This window comes from Suncus etruscus, chromosome 13 (assembly GCF_024139225.1).
Source record: "Suncus etruscus isolate mSunEtr1 chromosome 13, mSunEtr1.pri.cur, whole genome shotgun sequence".
NCBI lineage: Eukaryota > Metazoa > Chordata > Mammalia > Eulipotyphla > Soricidae > Suncus > Suncus etruscus.
The window spans coordinates 889,888-917,048 of record NC_064860.1 but is presented as its reverse complement, the minus strand read 5'-3'; the positions used below and the strand labels follow the sequence as shown (position 1 = coordinate 917,048).

The following is a 27,161-nucleotide window of genomic DNA, read 5'->3' as shown; positions in this document are numbered from 1 at the left end:
GTAAATTTTATGTATTGCATATTTCACCATAATAGAGAATTAAAATAATGTTTACCTTATCTAATTAGTGGCTAAATATGACCTTGATATGGCAGACAAAGACTATGTTTGGAATGTGTCCTCAACTTTTCTAGTTTCAGAAACACATTTTTTCGAAGGGAGACAAAAGCTGGCTATGCCAGGGCTTATTCCTAGATCTGTACTCAGTACTCAGATATCAAGGCTTAGGGGGCCCTATGTGGCAACAATGATTGAACCCAGGTTGGCTCTACACAAGGAAAGCACCCGACATACTATACTACTGATCCCACCCAGATCCATAATTTCTTAGACAACTTTTCAGGCACACATCACCATCTGCAATCCCCACTGGAACCCAAGTGCCACTGTCTATTACTCCATTTGTGTCTGAGTACATGCACAGACACATGACACTATATACACACGTGCACAAGTGAGTGCATACAGGCAGACAGTACCTGTCTAAACTGCTTAGAAACACATGTAGACAGCAGCTAGTGAAAAGGATGCTGCCTAACACTTTGACTTTTAAATGGCAATACCACTAAATGAAACACACTGCCTCTTGTAAAGGCATTTTGCTGTATAAGTGAGGCTAATAAGTATTGAACTTGAGAAAAGAGATGAGAGAAGGAGATATCAAATAAAGAAAAAACACAGTGATTACTCTTAAAAGGCAGAAGATCAGCTGGCTGAAAAAAATCTTTGTCATCAGTCATAAACAAAAAAGAAATGATACATCTTTCAACACAACTACACTTACAAGTGAAGACAGAAGTGAGATGTAGGGGCCGGAGAGATAGCATGGAGGTAAGGCATTTGCCTCTCATGCAGAAGGTCATCGGTTTGAATCCCGGCGTCCCATATGGTCCCCCGTGCTTGCTAAGAGCAACTTCTGAGCATGGAGCCAGGAGTAACTCCTGAGCAACTGCCGGGTGAGACCCAAAAACCAAAAAAAAAAAAAAAAAGAAGTGAGATGTAATTTGGAAGTACCTAAATGATACCATTGATCTCAGCTGGATTTTTTTAAGCAAACACCCATGCAGAGAGCCCCTATGAGGTGGTATCCAAACAATAGTTGTAATTTCTCTGTGAGCCCCCATCTCTCTGTGTATGTGGCTGCTTCCAGACCTAAGACACCTGACCAGGGTCAATGCAGTGAGCATAACCTTTGCTGGTTTAGTGACTGAGGTGGCACAGGGTCGGTGGGGGACATGAGTCCATCAAAAGCAAACACCCATCAGAAGCAGGTAAGTAGAAAATAACAGGAAAGAGACCACTCTCCCCCCTTGTAGTGGGTTATGAAATTAGAGCAGCTGGGGGCTGTTTCTGCTACTAAATAGGAAAAGCTTGCCTGGAAGTACAGCCAACAGTAAGAAACAGAGTAAAGCATGAAAAGCGATCTCTGGCTTAGCAGAGTCAGCAAATAATGCCAATGCCAATGGAAATACCTCTAGACAGTCTCATTATGTGAATCAATCATGTCCCACTCTGACTGTTTGGTCAACTGGAATTTCTGTCACTTTTAATTGAAATCAGTTCTTATTAAACAAGTACATAGTTATAGAATATTGCTTCCATTTTTGTTTTGGAACATACAGCTTTTCTTTACATAAGTTCCATAATTTATTGGGCTCAATACAAATTATTCCCAGGGACAGAAGCAAAACGCAACCAATGGGAGATAAGTTGCACATACAGAGATAAAATATTAATAACAAATATTTGTTCAATGTCACAATGTTAGTACCTGTTTATGCTGGGTTGCTTGTGTTGTTCTTGCTTGCTTGTTTTGTTAGGATTTGTTTATGGGCCATTCTCAGTGATGCTCAGGGGTTACTCCTGGCTCTAGGCTCAGGAATTATTCCTGGTGGTGCTCAGAGGGCCCTATGGGGTGTTGGGATAAAACCCAGGTTTGCCTTGTGCAAGACAACCACTGTTACTCTGGCTCTACAGTTCATCCACAAATAGCCAAGTTCCCTCACAGCACAAAGGAAAAAGTCCTTAGCTGGATGACATCTGCTGTCTGAAGTTCAAACAATGCAGTACCAACACCAGGAATGACCGGCTCCTCACTGATAACCTCCACTGCCTCCAAGCAATGCAAGTACTATAGCAAACCAGGCTTCGAATCTGCTGAGCCACATGAAAGAAACAGTCACGTCTCACCACACTGACACTAGAAAATGGCAATAGAGCAATCCTGACAGAGGCAGTTTACAGCAAGCTATGAGTTCATTACAAAACTGACCTACAAAGTGAAATAAGCAGAAATTTCCACATGTAGGGGCGAGTGCCTTGCCCGCACTAGCCTAGGACGGACCATGGTTCGATCCCCCGGCATCCCATCTGGTCCCCCAAGCCAGGAGCAATTTCTGAGCACAGAGCCAGGAGTAACCCCTGAGCGTCATGAGGTGTAGCCCAAAAACCAAAAAAAAATTTTTTCCACATGTAGAAGATAAAGCGCCAGAATGTGAAGCATGCTATACAAGTAAATGCTTCCTGCTTTGGCATCTAGAGACACATCAATCTGTGTACATATTAAGTCATAGTGTCAAACCTTACTGTAGATAATTGGCTGAAAATATTTTGTTTTCCAGTCATCAAAGCAAACAGCTTTGTGCATATCTATCAAAGGGCTGACAGCACAACGGAGCCAGGAGAGAACAGTAGACATTAAAACAGACGTTCGGGGCCGGAGAGATGGCATGGAGGTAAGGCGGTTACCTTTCATGCAGAAGGTCATCGGTTCGAATTCCAGCATACCATATGGTCTCCCGTGCCTGCCAGGAGCAGTTTCTGAGCACAGAGCCAGGAAAAACCCCTGAGCACTGCCGGGTGTGACCCAAAAACCACAAAAAAAAAAAACAAAAAAAAAAACAAAGAAAAAAACAGACGTTCAATAGAGTTGAGAGGAATTAAAACTGCAATGCACTTTCATGAGAAAATCTTGTAAACTAATCCATTTGACCTCTAGTACTTTATTGTCTGGAATTAGAGATTAGAGAGCAAATGTCCATGCACAAAACTCTCAATATTCGATGTTTATGTAGTAATTCAAAACTGAGAGGAGTGAGGCTGATGAAATCAATCAGCCCTGGGTCTAAAATAATTAATAAGAAGCACAGCGCAAAGCCCAACGTTCAGGCAGACATACAAGTCAAAACTCACTAGAGGGAAATGCTAGTGCACAAGCCTCCCAGAGCTCAAGGGGAGGAAAAGTAATATCAGACCTAAAATAATACCAGAGCTCTGGAGAAGAGTAATAACAGCAAACTACATGTGCACGCCACGCGCACACACAGACACTGAATATCTGCTGTTCAACTTGTTTCCACCACAACTTCCTGGCACCCTTCTCACCAAGGAAAAAGAAAGCAGAAACTTATGAATCTGATGTCATGAATTGCTCATGAGGACAACGACACATTCTATCATGTGGCCTTTGCTTCCGAATGGCAGGTCGCAGACCTGCTGCTCAAAACACAGAGCCAATACCTGCTGGCAGCTCCATTTCCTGGAGCTGACAGAGCTGCTGAAGCCCATTTGGTTATAGACTCATCAATAACATGTTTCATTTGAACCTTGTACAGATTAAACTAGTTAGTATAAAGGAAACAATCCTAAGGCTGACAGCAGCTCAGTGATTCTCTTCTTTCCGCTTCCCTCAGAATATGCTTAACCTCACAAAACTCTATTTTTAGTTAGCATAAAACTGTTTACTTGAGCAGCTTAGGAATCTACTTCTGAGCATCTTATAAAAGCTTTACTAAGAATGGTGATAAAGGGACCAAAAATATAACAGCAGTAGGGCGTTTGCCTTGCATGCAGAAGGACGGTGGTTCGAATCCCAGCATCCCATATGGTCCCCCCAGCCTGCTGGGGCAATTCCTGAGCGTAGAGCCAGGAGTAACCCCTGAGCGCTGCTGGGTGTGAGAAAGGAAGGGAGGGAGGGAGGGAGGGAGGGAGGGAGGGAGGAAGGAAGGAAGGAAGGAAGGAAGGAAGGAAGGAAGGAAGGAAGGAAGGAAGGAAGGAAGGAAGGAAGGTGATAAAGATGTACAAGTCCACGTACATAATTTTCCTAGACTCTTAGGGGCTCACAGAGTGTCTTCATGGTTTCTTAGAAAGGATCTGGACCACACAGCACAGGAGGTGAGGCACTGGTCTATTTGCATCTGACCCAAGTTCAACACTGCTATCCCACAGCATCCCCCTGTCAGGATGTCTGAGCAAAGAGCCAAACCTTCAAACAAAAGAAAGCCTAGGAACTGTAAATTAACATTCTGGGAGGGGGTATCATATTTTGTTTGTGGGACACACAAACAGTCCTCAAGGCTTTCTCTTAGTTTTGTACTCAGGGATCACTCCTGACAGGTTCAGGGGACCACATGTGGTATGTGGATCAGGAGCAAACTGGGGTCAGTTGCATACAAGGCGAATGCCCAACCCTCTATCCTATCACTTTGACCCCTCAAAGTGATAAATAAAGCCCTATCACTTTTAGCCCTGATTCCTATCACTTCTTTCAGTATTAAAATAATTGTATTCACCTTAGATCCCGTCCTTGGAACGGCATGGTTTTCTACACTAGCAGAAATCAAACTGCCACACAGGGAGGTCCAAATGCTGCCCTGCTACAGGGTGGGCTCATATGACACACTGAAAACTGGGAAACAACAACAACTTGCTTTCAGGCAGGTTTCCCTGCCTTGCCACCTAACAGTCAGATGAAATCAGAAGACGCACCATGACACCCCGGCTTCAACATAGGCTATGTGCAGAAAACAAGATCTCTAATTTCAGAAGCCCGACTGCAACAACTTTGATTGATGAGAACAATTAGTATGCTCAGAGCCTGTAGTTGGTCTTATAACAGGATTTATCCTGTAGGGAGTCCCTGTTTTTTAGGCTATGGGTATTTCCTTTCTAATTTCCCCAACATTTGCTGTGCCTAGGCAAAATAATAAGAATAAGAATAATTGTATTCAACAATTCTTCCCACACACTAGAAATAAAAGCGTTCTGTACAGGGCCAAAGCGATAGTGCAGTGGTAGGGTGTTTGCCTTTCACACGGCTGATCCAGGATGGAACTGTTGGATCCCCTGGTGTCCCATATGGTCCTCCCACGCCAGGAGAAATTTCTGAGCACATAGCCAGGAGTAACCCCTGTGCGTCACCAAGTGTGGCCCAAAAACCAAACAACAACAACAACAACAACAACAAAAACCATTCTGTACAGTTCTACAGTTATAGAAAACCATTCTCTGTACAGTTACAGTGTTGGGTGCTTTCTCTTACACACACACACACACACATACACACTCATACAGTACAACATCTCCAAGGCCAGGCTCTGCACCATACTTCCCTCCAGAGAACTACCTCCTCCCTCAAGGAGTGTCTGCAACATTCCAAACTGCAACAAAACAGGAACAAATGACAGCAATCACAACTCATTCAGTACACTTGATGTCACTACAATGTTAGGATTAACAACAATCAACAATTTTAGATTTCATAAGATTAACTTTTCCATAACCCAATAGCTTCAAGTGGAAAAGTAAGCAAATTACACTGCCTCTAGTATAAGACTATCTGTTTTGTTGTCTGAAACTATTAAGGATAAATTCAGCAAACACAATAAGAGCACTTTAGGATCAACTTAATAGGCTAAGAGGAAAATAGAATCTTAAGTCTAAAATGCTTACATGCATCTTGAAGGAGAAAGACAATGCATTAAATACTGAAAATTTTTGAACTGCTATCCCTAGGTAGCAGTATCACTGAACATTAAATAAAAAGAAACTGTACTGCCCTAGATCATGTCATCTTGATAACAGGAAAAAAACAAACTTTTGTAAACACAAAAACAAAAACAAAAGAACCCAGGTCCCAGGGAGTAGCTTTGTGGCTGTCAGCACCTGCCTTGAGGCCCATGACTTCCATCCCTCATGCTGCCCACATATACCAAACCTGACCTTGACACTGGGACAGAATGTACCATCTGTAGTGCTCAGTTAGGTGTGAAAGCACCACAAATGAAAATGCTTCTGATGCCCAGCAAGTATCACCTCTGAAGTTTGTGGCCTCTAGTGAGTTACTACAACTAGGCAAGTACACCCCAGTAAATAAAGGGAATGGTAAAGGGGACATAGTCATTTTATAAATAAGGCAAGGAAGATAGTTCATAACTAGTGCACACAGGAGGGCCAGATTCTGTCCCTAGCTCCCCAACACCAAGAGCAATGCACTAATTTTTGAGGAATACCACATGTCGCAAAAATAAATAAATAAAATAATATAGATTTTTTCAAAAATAGTATGTTCCTTCCAAAGTTGAAAGATCAAATTCATTTCATAAATAAATAATCATATGCTGTTGCTCAAACAACTTTTAAATAGTGAAATAAGCATTTGTATGCTCTCAAAATGTTTGCAAGAAACGTCTTAAGATAACAAGATCCGGTCAAAATGGCAATTTTAGTTTGATCAAAACCATACCAAACAAAATTTCAGACTTTAACAGCACATCTCTGAAATTCTCCACAAGAAAGTGTCAAGGAATTTGGGGGAACGTGTTAAATGCTACAAGTTCTTCTCAACTGGACCTTCAATTCCTTTTTACAATAGTTCTTTCGAAGAGAAACTTTCCCTTCCACTATGAAAAAGAAACATCTTGTCCTAATTCTCTCAAGGATATAAAATATCTATTACATACTTTTTAGCTGTGCTTATAAAATTGGAAACCCATCTTGAAATATGAGCTTACTGATACACGTGCTCTGCTATAATTTGGCAAAATCTGGTGTCTTGTATTTTGTGTACACACATAGCAAGCTTTTATGAGAAAGCTTATTGAAAAATTCTCGTTTCATCAACCATGACAACGATAGCTGGAAATAATCAGTGTCTAAAAGTGAAAAACAAAAGTCAGGGGAAAGAAAAAAGGAACGTGTTTGCCAAAGAGGCAGGCTGTAGGGGAGAGTGGGGTAAGAAAATCGGGGGCATTGGTGGCAGAAAATGAACACTGGTGAAGGCATGCATGTTGGAACATTGCATGAAACTCAACCATCAACAAAGTTTTAACTCTGTATCTCATAGTGATTCAATAAAATTAAAAATTATCATTTCATTCAGCATCTTAAATGAATGGTAATGGCAAAGCTGGACAACCACGTAAAGAAAGATAAAACCTGATCACTAATAACATACATAAAACCTCATTCAAGTTGCATTAAAGGCACAGATATCACACACACATATAAATATATAGCAAAAAATGACCTGTAACCAGTTGTTACAGCTATGGAATTCAATATCAGAGTTTGTTTCAAGGCAATTCAAAAGCAAGAATACACTTGGAAGGATAGGAAGTTAAAGAGTTAAAGTATTTCTCTCTACCCTCCAAGGCTTTCCCAACAGTATGGTAGATCTATATAGCAAAAGAAATTATCAGAAAAACAAGTGGCAGTGTAGCAATTGAGGATTGTTTTGAACATATGCCTTATAGTGGATTAATACACAAAAAGCATGTAATTCTACAACACACATGGTGGATTTAGGGTAACTTTTGAGCTATGTCTCAGGTACATACATACTTGTTTATCAAAATGACAGAATTTGTTTTCAATTAAAAAACTATGGCTAGGGCCCGGAGAGATAGCACAGCGGCGTTTGCCTTGCAAGCAGCTGATCCAGGACCTAAGGTGGCTGGTTCAAACCCCGGTGTCCCATATGGTCCCCCATGCCTGCCAGGAGCTATTTCTGAGCAGACAGCCAGGAGTAACCCCTGAGCACCGCCGGGTGTGGCCCAAAAACCAAAATAAATAAATAAATAAATAAATAAAACTATGGCGAGGGGCCGGCGAGGTGGCGCTAGAGGTAAGGTGTCTGCCTTGCGAGCGCTAGCCAAGGAAGGACCGCGGTTCTATCCCCCGGTTTCCCATATGGTTCCCCCCCAGACAGGGGCAATTTCTGAGCACTTAGCCAGGAGTAACCCCTGAGCATCAAACAGGTGTGGCCCGAAAAAAAATAATAACTATGGCTAACTGGTTTATGAATCATTAGATAAATCTGTTGGAATACCCTGTTTTTACCAAAAACAAAGATGCTCCCCAGTTTTCTCTTTCCTTTTTACCCATCCGTTTAGACATGTCAAAGGTCCACCTAGACTAGATTGGTTTATGGGTATTTTTGTCTGTCACTCGACCCTCCCCTTCTGGGTGGGATTTGAGCTGGTAAATAAAGAGAGAGTTCGGTTTGGTGGGCCCAGAGACTAGAAACCACCAGACTCCATGCTTTTCTCCCTTGCTTTATTAATTTAATGGCAGCCTTATTCAGACTTGCTTAACCTGGATTGAAATATGAAGTATGGAGCAGTCACATTTATCCTTTACTACTAAAGCAGGATGTGGTGTGTTTGTATTTTTACTTTTTATCCTCAATTTAAAAAAAAAAATGAAAGAAGATGTTTGAGGTTTCTGTTCTTTATATTAAGAGACTAAAAATAGGGGACCGGAGCGATAGCACAGTGGTAGGGCGTTTGCCTTGCACACGGCCAACCCGGGAAAGACCCTGGCTCAATTCCCGGCATCCAATATGGTCCCCTGAGCCTGCCAGCAACTTCCTAGTGCAGAGCCAAGAGTAACCCCTGAGCGCTGCTGGGTGTGACCCCCCCTAAAAAGAGAGAGACTAAAAATAATAAATCCAGGCATCTTCACTTGCATTTACACATGTATGTACAACCCTCCAAAACATGGGTACATGCATGCATACATCATTCGCACTACATGTGTTCCAAGACACATACACGCTTATTTACATACACATACCAAACTGTACATATGTGTGGGGTGTATAAACATCACACACATATACATGTAAACACACCAAAGACCTAACTGACTCTCAGCCAGCCTCTAGCCAAAAGAGATCTCCATTTGGAGCCAGCCTCAACCCAGGCCACCAGAGACGTCATAACATGCATAACCTAGGCTGAAGAGCAGAACAATTTTATGCTAGATTTGTGGGTGGGAGAAGCAATTGCATCATCCTTCCTGCAAACTTTAGGTGTTCCATGCCTTCCTGTTTTGGTGAGCTTCAAAGTCTCCCTAATTGCTATTATTCGGCAGTATAGTAGTAACCAACAGCTCAGGTGATGATGTTCCTCGAAATAAGTCCCCACTGAGAAAAAAAAAACCAAAACATAAGACACTATGTAGCTGTTTTTCTGGCCAAATGGTTTACATATAAATAGCATGTAAAATCACTACCTCAAATATATATTCTAAATAAAGTAATAAAGAGGGTCTTAGAAAATTAATTAATTTATTTATTTTTGCTTCTTTGGCCACACCCAGTGACACTCAGGGGTTAATCCTGGCTATGTGCACAATTTGCTCCTAGCTTGGAGGACCATATGGATGCTGGGGGATCGAACCATGGTCCGTTCTAGGCTAGCGTGCACAAGGCAAATATCCTACTGCTTGCGCCACCACTCCAGTCCCGTGAGAACTAATTTATTATATGAGTTTCCCTATTAATATTTTCTTTGGTTACTAATTCATTCATTATGTCTACTCACACTCAACAGTAGACAGACCAAAGCCAATATACCAAAGGGTTAACAAATAACGGCAGAAAACTTGAAACGGAAAAAAATTCTATTTATCTCCTCTAATGATCCAGAAACCAGTTAGGATGTCTGAGTATAGGTTATTTTTCATTTTTTATCAATGAAATCACTGGATTGTGGGAGCATCTATGAAACAATGCCTAAGGAAAATTTCAAGTCCAATACACTCTACCATTCTCTGCTCGTTAGGGAGACTACACATACACACACTTCTTAGTTGGAATAAGTTTCCAATTATCACCAAGATCAAGGTCTTCTAAATGTGATGGTTATTTTTATAAGATTTTTCTTTTTTCTTTTTTTAGAAAACAGAATTTTGAGGGGCTGGAGAGATAGGGCAGCAAGTAGGATACTTGTCTTGCACATGGCTGACAGGGTTTGGTCCCCAGCAACTCATACTCTGGTCTCCAGAGTACCACCAGGATTAACTCCTGACTGCAGAACCAGGCATAAGCCCTGAACACTTCCAGGTAGAGTCGAGAAACAAACAAAAAATAATTTTGAAAAAACCAAGACACAAAACTATTTTTACAAACACAATGTTAAATATGAATCGGGCCAGTTTGTGTCTGAGGAATGTCCCTAATGTCTCCTCCTCTAGGCTTCCAGGTGTGATTCTGGTTGCCCCCAAAACAAAAACAGAAACAAACAAACAAGGAAATAAAAAAGAGATAAGAATCTGGAAATTCACTAAACATAAAATCTTTAATTACACTCTTATTGGGAATTAACTATAGTCAAAACCAATTATTAGACATGAAAGAACAAGATAAAAGAGAAGGGTTTATCATAATCACATTTTTCTAAACACAATACGTCTTCTGTGGCAATACACAAAACAAGCGGGTCATGGTCTCTTAAAATGGCAGTTCCACAACTGGAACAGAGAAGAGCAGGTCAAACAGGATGAAATCTGACAGAAAACAAACATTGGCAGGGTTACAGATTCTACTTATCTAGTCAACACAGTGACTACAATCTGGGAAGCTTATTGGTCCTTTCAGATAATGCTCATTGGAACTAGTATACAGATAACTACAATGAACACAAAGAGAGCTATCCTACCATCCAAGTGCATGAAAGCACTTTCTGAGCAATGCACTGAGACTCACAGCAGTGTGTGCAGATACTCTGCCTTCAATGGCCGGAGGAGGGTAAATGCATCAGTGATTCCTCATCAATCAGGGGAGGACTCTGCTGCAGATCTGGCTGATCGTTCTCCTATTAGGGATCATGATGTCATGTCAAGAGTAAATGCTTGACTTGAATGTTGGAGAATCTAGGCTCCATCTATGGTACTGCATGGACCCCTGGCATTGCCAGGAGTGGCCTCCATCATAAACATACAAACCAAAAACAGATCAGCATCAAGGGTTGACATGTCAATAAGTGCTCTAAGTATGCTGAACATAGTAAAAATAGTGCTTGAGGGACCAGAGTGACAGCACAGCAGTAGGGCATTTGCCTTACATGCAGTTGATCTGGCTTCGATTCTAGGCATCCCGTATGGTCCTCTGAGCCTGTCAGGGGCGATTTCTGAGTGCAGAGCCAGGAGTAACCCCTGAGCATCACTGGGTGTGGTCCAAAGAACAAACAAAAAATGGTGCTTGTCTTGCATATGGCTACTCCAGGTTCAATCCCCAGAACTCCCACATGGTCTTCCAAGTCCACCAGGAATAATCCCGAAATACAGAGCCAGGAGAAAGCCCTGAGCACCACCCAATGTAACCCAAATACAGACAACAACAAAAGAATAGTGCTTGACGTCCAAGTATTCTCCCACCCCCATACTGAGAGGCCTAGTCTAAGCATCAGAAAAACAGCAGACAAATCCCAACTGATGAGCATTCCACATCTGACCAGTACACCTCCAAAGCACAAGAGTGATAATACCGAAGTCTGAGGAACTCAAAGGCAAATGGAACCTGGGCAAGTACAATGGTTCCATGTGATGTGAAACCCTGAATGAAAGCCACATGAGGTTAAAACCCAAGAAAGCACATTTAAGTATAAGGTAGTTCAAGGCACACTGCCCCTCCATCCTGCAGTCAGTAAACTGAATGGACAAGTGAACAGGTGATGTCTTCAACTCAGAAAGTTTCAGGCCTAATCTGGAAAACCCAGCTCCTGAGGCAGCACATAAGTGGCTGTGGCAGGATGTACAGATGTGAAAAGATGCTCTTATTAGGCAAAGCACTTTCTTTTTTTGTTTTGTTTTTAGTTGTTCTGTTGTTGTTTTTTTTTTTTTGGGGGGGGGGTCACACCTGGTGGCGGCACTCAGGGGTTACTCCTGGTTCTGCTCAGAAATCATTCCTGGCAGGCACAGGGAACCATATGGGATGCCAGGATTCAAACCACTGTCCATTCGGGGTCTGTGGCTGCGGTTGCCTGCAAGGCAAATTCCCTATCACTGTGTTATCTCTCTGGCCCCCTAGGGCAAAGCACTTTCTAAGCCACTGTGAAGCTCAGTAGCACAGTCCTCCTCAGCAGGGCTTACTTTCAGTTACTGAGTCAGACATATCTTTCTCTCTCACTTTCTAAGAGGTGGGTTGCGGGGGTGTTCCACCATGCGCTTTCATCTGGAAAAAAAAGAAATTCAACAAAAAGTGTTATGTTTCACATGCCCATGGATTTTAGTCTCCTATAACAGTAAATCCAAGCTGAACACAGCTGTGAGATTGGTGGACAAAGTCTCTGAAAACTTCAGGGATGCAGAACCTCGAGGGATTTGTAAGATTGGCTTTAGAGTTGGCTTCCCAGATAATATCTGCAGAAAATTTATTTCAAAGTGCCTTTAAGGCTTTATCCCCTTGCATCTGAATATGCCAAAAGGCAGTTTCTGGATTCCAAGATTTAAAATGGTGCATTTCTACCCCAAAATATTTGTTTATGCTACCTGTTTTCACTTGGGGCAGAAAAGAGTCACAAAACCAAGTGGACAATCTAATCTGGTGAGGTGCAGGTCAGAGTCTGAGAAAGTTAGAAATTTCCAACCATCATTCTGACAAATTCTGCAACGAACTGAAAGCTTTCATTCCTTCTTTGACAGCAGGAACCATAGGTCTGCCAGCCTTTGCTGGCCTCCATGTGTTTTCTCATGTTAAACTCCAGAACTCAAGAGGGAGTCCTGGAAAGAAACACCCTACAGTCAGGAGAAATTGCTCCCCAGGGTGTGTCAGAGAAGAATTCTTTTTTTTTTTTGGTTTTTGGGCCACACCCGGTAACGCTCAGGGGTTACTCCTGGCTATGTGCTCAGAAGTTGCTCCTGGCTTGGGGGACCATATGGGACACCGGGGGATCGAACCTCGGTCCGTCCAAGGCTAGCGCAGGCAAGGCAGGCACCTTACCTTTAGCGCCACCGCCCGGCCCCGTCAGAGAAGAATTCTACCCAGTGCACAGGCACTCTCCTCCCCCAATCACTGCTTCACAGGTGCCTTCCCTGATGCCCTGAGCCCACTGAGACAGAAACAAGCATTTAAGAATTCCAGGAGCAGCAGTCAACATAATAAGAAAATATCTCTCCTGTTTTAGAGAAAGACATCAGCTTTGGAAATTTTTCTAGCAAGCATTCTCAGAAGAGATGGCAGACTCCCCGTTTTGCACAAACTACATCAGCCCAACACCACATCCTGCACCTCCTACAAAAATGGCCCAGTTCCATTCTGAAATCAAATAATATGAGCAGCTAATTCCTCTCAGATGAGACTGGACTTCAGGGCTAAAAACTCTAAAACCTTCCTTTCAAAAGGGGATAGGACTAATGTCTCCACAAACACCTTGCCACCAGAAAATCCAGCAGCCACCACCTCCCCCCACCATCTTCCCAGTAGAAAAATGGTCCGGGGCCAGAGAGATAGCCTGGAGGTAGGGCATTTGCCTTGCATGCAGATGGATGGTGGTTCAAATCCCGGCATCCCATATGGTCCCCCAAGCCTGCCAGGAGCAATTTCTGAGCACAGAGCCAGGTGTAACCTATGAGTGCTGCCAGATGTAACCCCAAAACCAAAAAAATAAAATAAAATAAAATAAAATAAAATAAAAATGGTCTGGCTCTTCCACCAAGTTCAAAGAGAAACTGATGGCTGCTGATACTTCTCAAGTAACCTGTAGCAGGCTGATCCTTCTCTAGCATTTTCAGAAGGGGTAAAGGAGAGCCCTCATTACTACATCAAATACAACAGCCAAATGCCATACCCCATGTCCTCTGACAGAAATAGCCAAACTTCACAATTTAACCTTATTAAACTTCCAAGTCACCAAATTTGTTTCGGGTATATGTAACCTGAACTACACCGCTACACAAGACCTCAATATCTTATAATAGCATCAGCCCAGTAGTATCACAAGAAATCTATTGGGAAAGCTACATAGAAATCTTCCAAGCTCAATGAGCCTAAATAATAACACAGAAGGCTCAACTAGTACCAACTACAGCTCAGTAAATCCTGAAACTCTGACACCATGGAGAGATACAATAATCATTTCAAATTCCTGTATCAACCTAAATTTTGATAATATCTTTCTTTTGTGTTCTAACAATGTGAAGTGAATTTGTGCCTGCATGGAGGCAGACTATTATGGTGGATGGAAAATTGGTAATACTGGTGAAAGGAAAGTCACACTGGTGGTGGGATTGGTGTCCTAACATTTAATGCCTGAAACAGTTGTATTCTCAATAACTCAGTAAATAATGGTGTTAGAATAATAATTATAAATAAAACTTCCAGCAAGCTCAAATCTCCCTTCCTAGTACCTCAACTGTATAAGTAACAATGTCTCTAAAAGTAATACAAGTTAGGTACCAGAGAGGTGGCACTAGAGGTAAGGTGTCTGCCTTGCAAGTGCTAGCCAAGGAAGGACAGTGGTTCGATCCCCTGGTGTCCCATATGGTCCCCCCAACCCAGGGGCAATTTCTGAGCGCTTAGCCAGGAATAACCCCTGAGCATCATTTCGGGTGTGGCCCAAAAAACCATAAAAGTAATATAAGTTAAACTTGACCAGAAACTCAAAATGAGTGCTGGTGGCCTTTAGTCTAAAAGAGATAATGTGATTGTTAGGGTTCAGAGTTGAAGGACAGACAATTGAAATGAAACAAAACAAAGCTTTATTCCATCTACCAACAAGCTACAAATGACTGATTAGGGCCACAGCCCACAAAAAGCAACCCTGCCCAGGGTCAAAGATCAGATTAGATAGGGCTAGAAGCAGAAAGTCTTGACCTTTAAGTTGATTGGCTATTTCTAGGGTGTTTCTAGAGTGTTTCATTATGTCTTTTTATGGCTAGATATCTTGGGTGGCATATAGGGTCTGATTCATTAATGTTGGAATAGAAATTATTATCATTGTTGTTAGCCCTTAAATGGAAATTTAACTTTGTGTTCACAAAATGGAGTCCTTTCTGCTCCAGGCTTCACAGTTATAAAAAAGAAAATATTTTTGTATTTTTTCTTTTGAAGAGCTACTCTTAGCAGTTTAAGGGCTTCTCCTAACTCGGGGTTGTTCCTAGTAGGCCTAAGGGACAATGCGGTGCTAGAATATAAGTACTTAAAACACTGAGATCTCTCTTTCACCCATCTTATTACTCTACATTTGTTTTGTTTGTTTGTTTGTTTTGGGGCCATATCCAGTGTTCGGAGTTACTCCTTGCTCTGAGCTCAAAGATAATCCCAGTAGGTACCATGTAGAGTGCAGGAAAATAAATTCAGGTCAATACCCTACAAGGCAAACACCGAAACTGCTATATTACCTCTCTGATTCCCCCTATTTCTAATGTTATTTATGCCCAATTTCATACAATAAAGTAAATCTTTTTTTTGTTTGTTTTTTGTTTTGGGGGCCACACCTGGCAATGCTCAGGGGTTATTCCTAGCTCTGTACTCAGGATATAAGGGCCCAGAATTGTGTTGCTTTTTGGACTTTGAAGTATTACCTGAGTCACCTGGCAGTGCTCAGCTCAAGACTGTATCCAGCAAAACTTGGGAGGCCATGTGGTGCTGGGGATAGTGCTGAGATTGACCGTATAGGGCATAATACATCTGAACATTAGTGCCCAATTTCTTGAATGTTTTTGTTTCTTCTGCCAAGAATCAAACCCAGAACCTAAAAACAAAGTGAGTGTTGAACACTGGTTTAGGGCAGCTTTTAAAGAATGTATTATTACTATCATCAGATACTTTTAAAATTTATTCAATAGTGCTTACTTCAACAGCACATATACTAAAATTGGAACGGTACAGAGAAGATTAGCATGGCCCCTGCTCAAGGATGACATGCAAATTCGTGAAGCGTTCCATATTATTACAGAATTAGTGAACTGGAAGATCAAATGCAGAACAACTCCATACAGCAGAAGAGACTAGAAAAACACCTTAAGGCAAAGACCATACAATGGAAAAAGTACTCGAAGAATGTGAACAGATGAAAATAGAAGTCTTTGATAAACTCAAAAGAAACAACATAAAAATCATTGGAGTCCCAGAGGCCCAGGAAGGGGATCCACAGGAAGAATCAACAGTCAAAGACATCATCGCAGAGACTTCCAGAGCTAAAGACTGCATGCAATCAAAGCCTGCATGCCCAAAGAGTACCAGCTAAAGAGACCCAAACAAAAACACCCCAAGAACATCCTAATCACAATGACGAATCCTACAGATAGAGATAGAATACTGAAAGCATCAAGATCAAAAAGGGAAATTACATTCAAAGGAGCATCCATAAGATTTACAGCAGACATGGCACAAGAAACTCTCAAGGCCAGAAGACAGTGGTGGGACATTATGACAAGACTGAATGAAATGGAGGCTTCACCTAGAATACTGTACCTAGTTCGACTCACATTTAGGTTTGAAGGAAGGATACACAGCTTGACGGATAAACTCAAAAAGTTCACAGATGCAAAACCAACCTTAAAGGAAAAACTGAAAGGTCTACTTTAAAACAAGAGAGAACAACAAACACACCAAATTTATACACGAAAATGATATTAAATTCTATGACAATCATCTCCCTCAATGTCAATGTACTAAATGCACATGAAGAGACACATTATGAGACACAGAGTGGCAAAATGGATCAAAAAAAAAATGAACCCAATCTTCTGCTGCCTTCAAGAAACACACCTGAATAGTCAGAACAAACATAGACTCAAAATCAAAGGCCGGAGAAAAATCATCCAAGCAAACAAAACCTTTGAAAAAGCTGAGGTGGTCAGATTAATATCAGATGATACCAACTTTAGACTCAGAAAAGTTGTAAGGGACAAAGATGGACACTTCGTACCAATCAAAGGATATGTGTGCAACAGGAAGAAATCAGACTTCTAAACATATATGCACCCAATGAGAGACCAGCAAATTATCTAATACAATTATTGACAAATTTGAAAGAAGACATCAATAATAACACAATAATTGTGGGAGACCTCAACACGGCCCTGTCAACATTTGATAGATCAACCAGACAGAAACCCAACAAAAATATACTAGCCCTGAAAAGAGAAATGGAAGAAAGAGGACTAATAGATATATATAGGACACTCCATTCCCAGAAATCTGGATATACATTCTTCTCCAATGTACATGGGTCATTCTCCAGGATAGGCTACATGATGGCGCATAAAACATACCTCCATAAAATCAAGAGGATAGAAATGTTGCAGGCTACCTTTGCTGACCACAAGGCTCTGAAATTAGATGGAACTACAAAGGAACACCTAAAATACTTTAACAACTGGAAATTAAACAGCCTGCTACTGAACAACCAGTGGGTCAAAGATGAAATCAAAGAGGAAGTCAAAGTTTCCTGGAAACAAATGACAATGAAGACACAAACTATCAGAATCTATGGGATACAGCAAAAGCGGTCCTGAGAGAAAAATTTATAGCTTTGCAAGCACACATCAAGAAAGAAGAAGGGGCATACCTGAACAGCTTAATGACATAGCTTATACAATTAGAAAATGATCAACAAAAGGAACCAAAAATAGGGAGACAGAAAGAAATAACAAAGCTGAGAGCAGAAATCAATGAAGTGGAAACCCAAAAAACAATCCGAAAGATCAATGAAAGTAGAAGTTGTTTTTTTTAAATAAACAAAATTGATAAACCGTTGGCAAAACTCACAAAGAAAGAGGAACTTGATAACCCGTACTAGAAATGAAAAGGGGGAGATCACTACAGATATTGCAGAGATTCAAAGGGTAATCAGAGACTACTTTGAGAAACTCTATGCCACTAAACATGAGAACCTGGAAGAAATGAATAAATTCTTGAACTCTTATAACCTTCCATGATTGAGTAAGGAGGATATAGCATATCTAAACACCCTCATCACTATTGAGGAAAGTACAACGATAATCAACTGTCTGACCAAAAAGAAACACCCAGGCCCAGATGGATTCACTAATGAATTCTTTCAAACCTTTCAAGAGGAACTACTACCAATCCTAGCCAGACTCTTTCATAAAATTGAAAAATGGGAACACTCCCAAACAGCTTTTATGAAGCCAACATAACCTTGATACCAAAACTAGACAGAGATGCTGCCAAAAAAATTTACAGACCAATATCCCTGATGAACACAGATGCAAAGATCCTCAAAAAATCCTGGCAAATAGGATCCAATGCCTCATCAAGAAGATCATTCACTATGATCAAGTAGGTTTCATCCCAGGAATGCAAGGATGGTTTAACATTCATAAATCTATCAACATAATACACAACATCAACAACAAGAAAAATAAAAATGACATGATCATATCAATAGACGCAGAGAAAACATTTGATAAAGTCTAACACCCATTCTTTATAAAAATTTTCAGCAAGTTGGGAATGAAAGGAACCTTTCTCAATATAGTTAAGACCATCTACCACAAGCCAATGGCAAATTTATCCTCAATGGAGAAAAACTAAAAACCTTTCCTCTAAATTCTGTCCTCTCTCACCACTCCTCTTCAACATAGTACTGGAAGTACTTGCTATAGTGATTAGGCAAGAAAAAGATATCAGGGGCATCCAGACAGAAAAGGAAGAAGTCAAGCTCTCACTGTTTGCAGATGACATGATACTCTACCTAGAAAACCCTAAAGACTACCAAAAAGCTTCTAGAAACAATAGATTCATATAGCAAGGTGGCAGGCTACAAAATTAATACACAGAAATCAATGGCCTTTTTATACATCAATAATGATAGAGAAGAAATGGACATTAAGAAAACAACCCCATTCACATTAGTGCTATACAAACTCAAATATCTTGGAGTCAACTTGACCAAAGATGTGAAGGACCTATTCAAAGAAAACTATAAAACCCTGCTCCAAGAAATAAGAGAGGACACACAGAAATGGAAACATTAGTACAAATGTAAATTCAATTACTACATGTTCAAGCAAGATTAACAAGACATGATACTAATTGACCACGTGGTGACAAATGCCTCTTTATTCAAGGGTTTCTACGTGGGTGATATCACTAGCAATGAAGAAAGTGTTCTTTTCTAATTTTCCGCAAAGGCTATAAAGTATAGCAGTGTTGATGCTTATCTACATTTATTTCATAATCTGTAAAGTATTCCACTAAGATTAAAACCAAACCATATGCCAAATATAGGAAGCTGTCTGTGAATGAGTTTTTAATTTAATAAACATAAAGTATATGTTACATATAAATACAGTGCAAGAAGAATAAAATTGAGAAAGGCACTGAATAGATAACGCTCCAGAAAGTGTGTCTGAAATACCACATTCTGCGTGAGTCCAGGGTCAAAGGAACATGTGCACTGCTTGTCAAATATACAGACTGTGAACCCCAAGCCCCTGCTCTCAAGTTAGTGCTAGTTCTGAAGACAACAGCCTACTCACTTTAGTTACAGAATTGAGCACAGAAAACTGTGGGGAGCCTAGCTGATGAAACCTAGAACATAGGACACCTCAGTAATTCCTAATCTTGTCACCCACATGACCAAAGGCGCCCATGCCTTGAGAACAAAGGAAATAAACAAATACTAAAGTAATTCAAAGCAGCCCAATACATCCAGCCAGAAAGAAAAATATAGAGCAGCTTGCCTTTGTGTTAGCAAAAGGTTATTAGGATTACAGCTGATGTTCTATTTATGCTTGTTGAGTAAAATTTATAGAACTCTGTTTGAATCTTATGCCTTCAGGTAAAAACGTGCTCTCTACCTCTTTGCCCCTCCCTATTACCTGCCCCCAGCTTATGCTAATGAGTGCTCACAATTGTAATTGGTGGAAAACTTGTAACACCCTCTGACGTATTTCAGCCCTTAAAAGCTGATCCCCCAACAATAAACTTCCCTTTTGAACAGCATGCGTTGTCTTGAGGGCTTCTCTTACTAACTTCTCAAGTTTTTCTTCACAGGTCGGTTCTGCTCGGGCAAACCCGCGAATAACTAGCAACCTTCATTTCCACACCCCCGAGGGTTGGGGGTCCCCCACGGAAGGTTGCAGAAAACCTCATGTCCTTAAAAGGGGAGCGGTGCATACTAGTAAACTCAAAATTATAGTGATCAAATAAACAGGAGAGAAAAGATTCCTAGAGGAAAAAAAGCAGTAAGGGAAGGGGAGGTTTTTTTTTTTTTTTTCCTATTGTTGGCCTTACACTGGAAGCTGTCTCTAAAGACACTAAGATTTAAAGGGAGAAAGCAGGGGCCGGGAAGGTGGCGCTAGAGGTAAGGTGTCTGCCTTACAAGCGCTAGCGTAGGACGGACCACAGTTCAATCCCCCGGCATCCCATATGGTCTCCCCAAGCCAGGGGCGATTTCTGAGCTCATAGCCAGGAGTAACTCCTGAGCGTCAAATGGGTGTGGCCCAAAAACCAAAAAAATAAAATAAAATAAAATAAAAAATAAAGGGAGAAAGCAATTCCAGTAAGTATTTGGGGTGACAATGTTCTAAGTAGAGAACATACAACAGAGGCAAAGAATAAAAAAAAAAAAAAAAAAAAAAAAAAGCCTTGCTGGCCACACCAGATGTGTGGTAGATTTCCCAGCTATCTTCCCTTCTTCCCTGCTAGGCACCTGTTAGTATTTAGAGGCTTTCATAATATTTCTCTTTGGTATATGTTTCCCTGTCTGCTTTCCCACCTATGAGCTTTCAGGTGGGGGGCGCTGTTTTGATCTAAATAAAGAGAAGTTAAACTGGGGGGACGAGATTCTTTTGCAGCTGGCTAGCATGCTCTGGGGTTTTGAAAAATCCTGGAAAAGGATTTGGTGTCCTACCTTCCCGCCTCTTCTTACCTTCCTGTTCGTGTGGGTTATTTACCGTGGATTTAGTCAACGGAATAGCTGTCCCTGTCCCGGATAGACAGGGGAATGGGAAGTGCCTTCCCTCCCTGGGAGCTCTTTGGGAATCCAACTCCATCCAGTCTCCTATAAAATGTGACTGTACAACTGGCGCTCGAACAAGCTGTAATCCAACCCTCAGCAACAGTGAGTGAAATGCTTTCTTTTTTTTTTTTTAAACCTATCCTCAGCAATCTTCAGATGGCTTATGTAGCTAATTGCATGGATCATGCCACCTTGTTTCAAACAGATTGGTTTGACATTGTTTAAAGTTTTCACTTTAGGTTGGCTGTGGTCAGCATTGAATTTGATCATTTCTGGAATTTCAATGTTGGTGAATGTCATCCTGGTTAGCTTAATGATTGGATATTAAGAAATAAAAGGACAAGAAATAGTGAATATCCTATGCATACTTGGGCCCAAGTGAAAACCGTTTGATCATCTTCCACTACAAAAAATAAAGGCCCTTATACTGCTAACACTCAGGCTCAAGACAAAGATTTAGAAACACACAGCTCTACTTTTACGCTGACCACTAGTGCAAAACCACTGGTTCTAAGTCTACAGGTGAACCCTGATTCTATTGATATAATTAACATACATACTGGTGCAGAATCAAAGGATGAATCACTAAACCCACAATCCATGCCATAGAGCCCTATTTGGAGTAATTTTGTCAATCTAGGCTCAGGCCCTTTACCTGGAGTAAATGTCTCATTCCAAGAACCCCCTGAGTTGGAATACATAAATCGATTTAAAAAGTCATGTGCAGATTACAGCCAAACATCACCATACTGTGTGGAGTTACTAGAATATTGGTGTCAAAAATCAGCTTGGATTCTGCATGATTTAAAAAAAAAAAAAGCAAATATGTGTCTACCTTCACCCCCAGTGGTTCAGTGGGAAATGTATTATGTGAAAGGAGTTAAAGAAAAGCTCTATAGCCCAGATGGAACTAAAAAATGGATGGCAGGGGTGACCCTCCCATGTGAACTACTGATGGCTGAAAATCAAAACTAAAATGTTCAAGCGCAAGCTGCTTTACCAAAGGACATTTCAGACATAGTTAAGGAAATCACATTATTATAATGGGGAAACACTTGATTCAATGGGGATATATTCAGGAAATTTTCTTAAATTTAAGCAGGGCAGTGGCCTGAGAGATAGCATGGAGGTAAGACATTTGCCTTGCATGCAGAAGGACGATGGTTCAAAACCCAGCATCCCATATAGTCCCCGGAGCCTGCCAGGAGTGATTTTTGAGCATAGAGCCAGGAGTAACTCCTGAGTGCTGCCAGGTGTGACCCAAAAAAACCAAATCAAACAAACAAACAAAAATTACGCAGAACAACGTTGAGCCATATACTGTGTGTTGGAAGGCTTTAGGATGCTCTTAAATTGCAAGTTAAAAATGAGGCTATGAGAAAATTGGTTGAAAAGAACTTGGTTTATCACAATGCTAATGATAAATGCAAGTCAGTGTTATTGTCTCAGATAGATAACTCAGGTATCAATGATTTTCTCATAGCCTGTTGGAATGTACATATATAATCCAACCTCCATCCACACTAACCCGTTACAAGCTTTCACAATAAGTAAGGGCACAGTAGCTTCTCTCCAGATAAGACAAAAAACAATCAGAAAGCCCGGTTTTTGCCCAAAGTGTGGGAGGGGCAAACATTGGGTTAAAAAAATGCAGTCTGGGAACAGTTTTGATAATTTCCTAGGGAGAGGTCTGAATGCAAACTCTAGGAGGCGAAGAAATTGCTTCCATTGTAGAAAGCCAGAACACTTCAAAAAACATTGTGGATTCCTTTTAAATTCTGGTCCCTGGGGCATAGACCCAGGAAGCCAGGGAACTTTTTACTGGGCTCACCTGAGCCCCCTCAAAATCAGGAGCAAAATACCTCAAGCATAATGCTCCCTGGCCCAACCAAAGGAAATTCTGCACTGTAGATGATCTGAGTACCACAACCTCAGAAGCAGCAGCCTGGACATAATATGCTCAGAAGACATTACTATCTACAAAGGACAATGTCCTTATTTGTTGAAAGCAGGTATTTATTATGGGCCTAATACCCCTGAACAGAGTCCGTTTGATTTTGGGTAAAAACAGCCTCAGTATCAAGGGGATTTCAATTGTGAATGGCCTCATGGATTCAGATTCAAGGGGGAGATAATTGTGATTATAATGTACTGGTTACTTGGACTAAGAAAAGAAAAGATAAGAAAAGAATAAGAAAATATAAGAAAAGAAGAAAAGAATAAAAGGTTTTGGAAGCACCGATCCGGTGCCATCCACAATCCATTTATAGCTGTGATTGTTAAAATGAGGGGGGTAAATCCAATGTTAAAACTGCAGCTCCCAGGACAATTTATTGAGGCCCAGGTTACTGTAATCTCCCAAAAGAACTGGCCAGAAAATTGGCTTCTCCAAGAAATACCATATTCTTGGAGGGAGTGGGAGGATTAAGTTCCTGTAAACTGAGTACAAAAGTTTTGCTGTGCAAGGACCAGAAAAATCAAAGAGCCATTATTAGACTACTAGAGGGCCCATTTTCATCGTTTTTTTGTGGGGTCGTGACCTTTACAAACAGTGGAAAGCAGACTTTCATATCTCCCTGGCTTTTGTAGAACCTAAATTGTCCTCTGAGTCAGAAACTCAAAATTTTTACTAGGGGCTACTGATATTAAAAAATACAGCACTCCCTGAGTGCTGCTGGGTGTGAACCAAAAACAAAACAAAACAAAACAAAACAAAAATACAGCACCAATAAAAATAAATTAGAAGTCTGATAAACCAATATGGACAGGTCAGTGGCCCCTTAAAATTGATAAATTAAAGGTTCTGAAATAATTAATGAACAGTTTAAATTGGGACATGTTAAAACTTCTTTTTATTAGTGGAATTCTCCCATATTTACTATTCAAAAAAACATCTGGGAAATGAAGTTTTTTTTTTTTTTTGGTTTTTGGGCCACACCCGGCGATGCTCAGGGGTTACTCCTGGCTGTCTGCTCAGAAATAGCTCCTGGCAGGCATGGGGGACCATATGGGACACCGGGATTCGAACCAACCACCTTTGGTCCTGGATCGGCTGCTTGCAAGGCAAACGCCGCTGTGCTATCTCTCCGGGCCCCGGAAATGAAGTTTTTTGAGGGATCTTAGAGCTATGACTTTATCCATGATCCCTGTGGGCAAACTGCAGACTGGTTTACCTTCACCTGTAGTTATTACAAAGGACTTGCTATTGATAATAATTGATCTAAAAGACTGCTTTTGTCATATTCCTATTCACACAGAGGATAGAAAACATTTCACACTTTCGGTTCCTTCTCTTACCAATACTCAACCAATTAGGCGTTTCAATGGAAGATCTTACCTCAGAGGATGACTAATTCTCCAACAATGTGCCAATTTTTTGTGGGTAAGATCTTGAGCCCTGCTCCTGAAAAGTTCCCTCAGGCTATTATTAGCCATTACACTGATGATATCCTGCTGATAGACAAATTCAAGAAATATGTATTATTTTATTACTGACTGTTTACAAGCATCAGGACTAAACTTAACTATGGAAAAAATACAGACTATACCTCTTTTCAAATACTTGGGCTTCATATTAGTCTGGACTTTTATTCAGCTGCAAAAGATTTCCAATAATCAGAAAAACCTCAGAACACTTAATGACTTTCAAAATCTCTTGGGTGATATTAATTGGGTTTGCCCTGCACTTGGAATTTGAAACTCTGAGATGACTAATCTCTTTCAAACTCTGGAGGGAGACCCCACCTTTAATAGCCTGAGGCATTTGAGTCCTGCTGCCCAGAAAGAATCGGATTTTTTTGTTGTTTGTTTTTGGGCCACACCAGTGGCTCAGGGGTTACTTTTGGCTATGCACTCAAAAAAGCACTCTTGGGTTAGGGGACCACATGGAACATTGGGAGGATCAAACCTATGGTCCGTCCTAGGTCAACTGCATGCAAGGCAAACACTCTACCACTGTGCCACTGCTCCAGCCTCAAGAATTTGAATTTTTTCTTAAAAAGACTTCAAAAATCCTATCTTTTCAGGATTATACCTGAAGAAAAGGTGCTTCTACTGATCTTCCTGACAGTAGAGTCCCCCACAGCTGTACTGATGAAACTATCCAGAACTTTGGAATGGGTTTATTTACATAATAAACAATCTCATTCGATGGTGATTTCAGAGCTTATCAATCAAAGCAAGAATCAGAACTATTTCTTTGCTGGGTTTTGACCCAGACACAATAATTGTACCAAATAAGGAAACTGAATCAATCTGCCTCTTAATCTCTTCAAAGAGTTCTTTCAGACTTCTCAGGAGAAATTGCCATGCCATGCAGTACAGACATCTCCATTTTAGGGGAATATTGGCCTGCCAGATGTGTCTATTGACTTTCCTGGAGCAGTGAGCTAAGAAATATTTCCCTAAGAAATATTTTGGCCATCAGGCTTGTTGGTGGATGTTAATTATATACCCCCTATGTGGATTACTGGCAATATTTCTGAAATTGATGACATGATAGTGACATTACAATTTCTTATTATTTGGCACATTCTCTCCCTTGTAAAAATTACAGGCTGAAATAGGGCCTCTATCAAATTCCTTTTCCGAGAGAAATTTCCGCACCAAATAAGACAGGCTTGGTCTTTTTCTGTAAGCCTATTTACTTCTAAAGGCCAAGTCAAATAATAGCATCTTAATGTCTTCTCTCCTTGTCTTTGAACACTACAGCAGGATGACTTTGTCTCAGGGACTTTCCCTGTCACTTTGAATACCTGCTAACAAACATGTTTGGCCAGTGTAGAATTAGGCTATTGAATTTACTAGGTATAATTCTGTACCCCTTTCATATAAGTTTTATCTCTTTCTATAACCAGACCATAGGAAGTTGGTCTTAGCCCTTAGCTAGAAAACTACTCCCCTTAGGCTAAGAATATTTGTTATTAGGCCAAGGGAATTCCCTCTATAATATCCCCTAATAGTTACTGTGCCTATGCAGGGAGAAAAAGAAAAAAAAAAGCACAAAATAATCATTTTTCCACACATAAATTTATTGATTGATCGATTTTTATTGACGTCTTTATTTTGGTGTAGATACTGAAGTTGATGTCTCCAATTTTATTTTATTTTATCTTTCTCTTTTTGTACTCTGGCATGGCTTGATTTCAGAACCAAGACTATTGTGTGGTGCTTGTCTTTATTACTGTAGTGCTCACTGGATATTTAATTTGATATTTCTTTTTGTATTGATGTGGTGTTTCAATTACCTTTTTCATGTCCTCACGCAAACTGAGGTTGAAAGCCTCTAGAAGAACTCCACCATTTTCAGCTTATTTTATTTATTTTATTTTTTATTTTTTCTTATTTTTTACTCCATTCTATTGCTTTTCTTGCCTTCAAACAAAACCGCATAACTCAAATTATCGAACTCCACCTCTCAAATAGAGGGGGAAACAAGGGAGGGTACCAGGACCAAACAAATATATGACCACCAATAGTAAACTAGACAAAGAGGGGACCACCTACTCTAGCAGCCCGGGGGGTGATGGTGGGGGATATGGTTGCAGGAAGGGAACGGGGATGGAGGGAGGACAAATTTGGTGATGGGTATTCTCCTGATTCAATGTTAATATGTACCTAAAATACTACTGTGAAGGGCATGTAAGCCAATATGATCAAAATAAAAATTAAAAAAAAAGAAGAATATTTGTTATTAGGAAGGAAACCAGGATTCTTGCAGTCCCTTAATTTACATCAGTAACGACACCTATGGCCAGGACCTATTTTGATATGTAAGAAATTAGCCTTCCTTTTATCCTCTGGCTCCTAACTGAACTCTATTCTATTCTGAGATTACAAACCACCTAAAGCCAAGTGTATTTGTCTTAAAATCAAACAATATACATTGATAGTTTCTGTACTTTGAAAAGAAACAAATGTGGGCATTCCTTTCATGTTATGACCATCCCTTTACCCTTTATATACTCCCAGCCTGGAGATTACAGTTGTCTCATGTCTATTGAGGACGTGGGTCCCCATACAATGTATTTTGTGTGGTTTCATTATTTCATAGAATCAGCTGCTCGTGTACCCATTTTCCTCTTGTGAAGGATTTCTTCCCCACTAGAGATGTTGAGATGCAAGACACCTGCAGCAAGTAATCTCTTCCATTACCTGGCAAGAAAG

At 40.7% G+C, this 27,161-nt stretch overlaps 1 protein-coding gene and 1 non-coding gene across 4 annotated transcripts in view; one reads left to right on the top strand and one right to left on the bottom strand.

Moving 5' to 3' along the window:
• TSPAN5 (tetraspanin 5) overlaps nt 1–27,161 on the bottom strand; it is a 206,086-nt gene that overhangs the window by 82,689 nt on the left and 96,236 nt on the right. The gene's annotated exons all lie outside the window — the stretch shown is intronic.
• Nucleotides 15,849–15,955, top strand: LOC126026666 (U6 spliceosomal RNA). Its single transcript, XR_007501890.1, has one exon. It is a non-coding gene; the product is annotated as a U6 spliceosomal RNA (small nuclear RNA).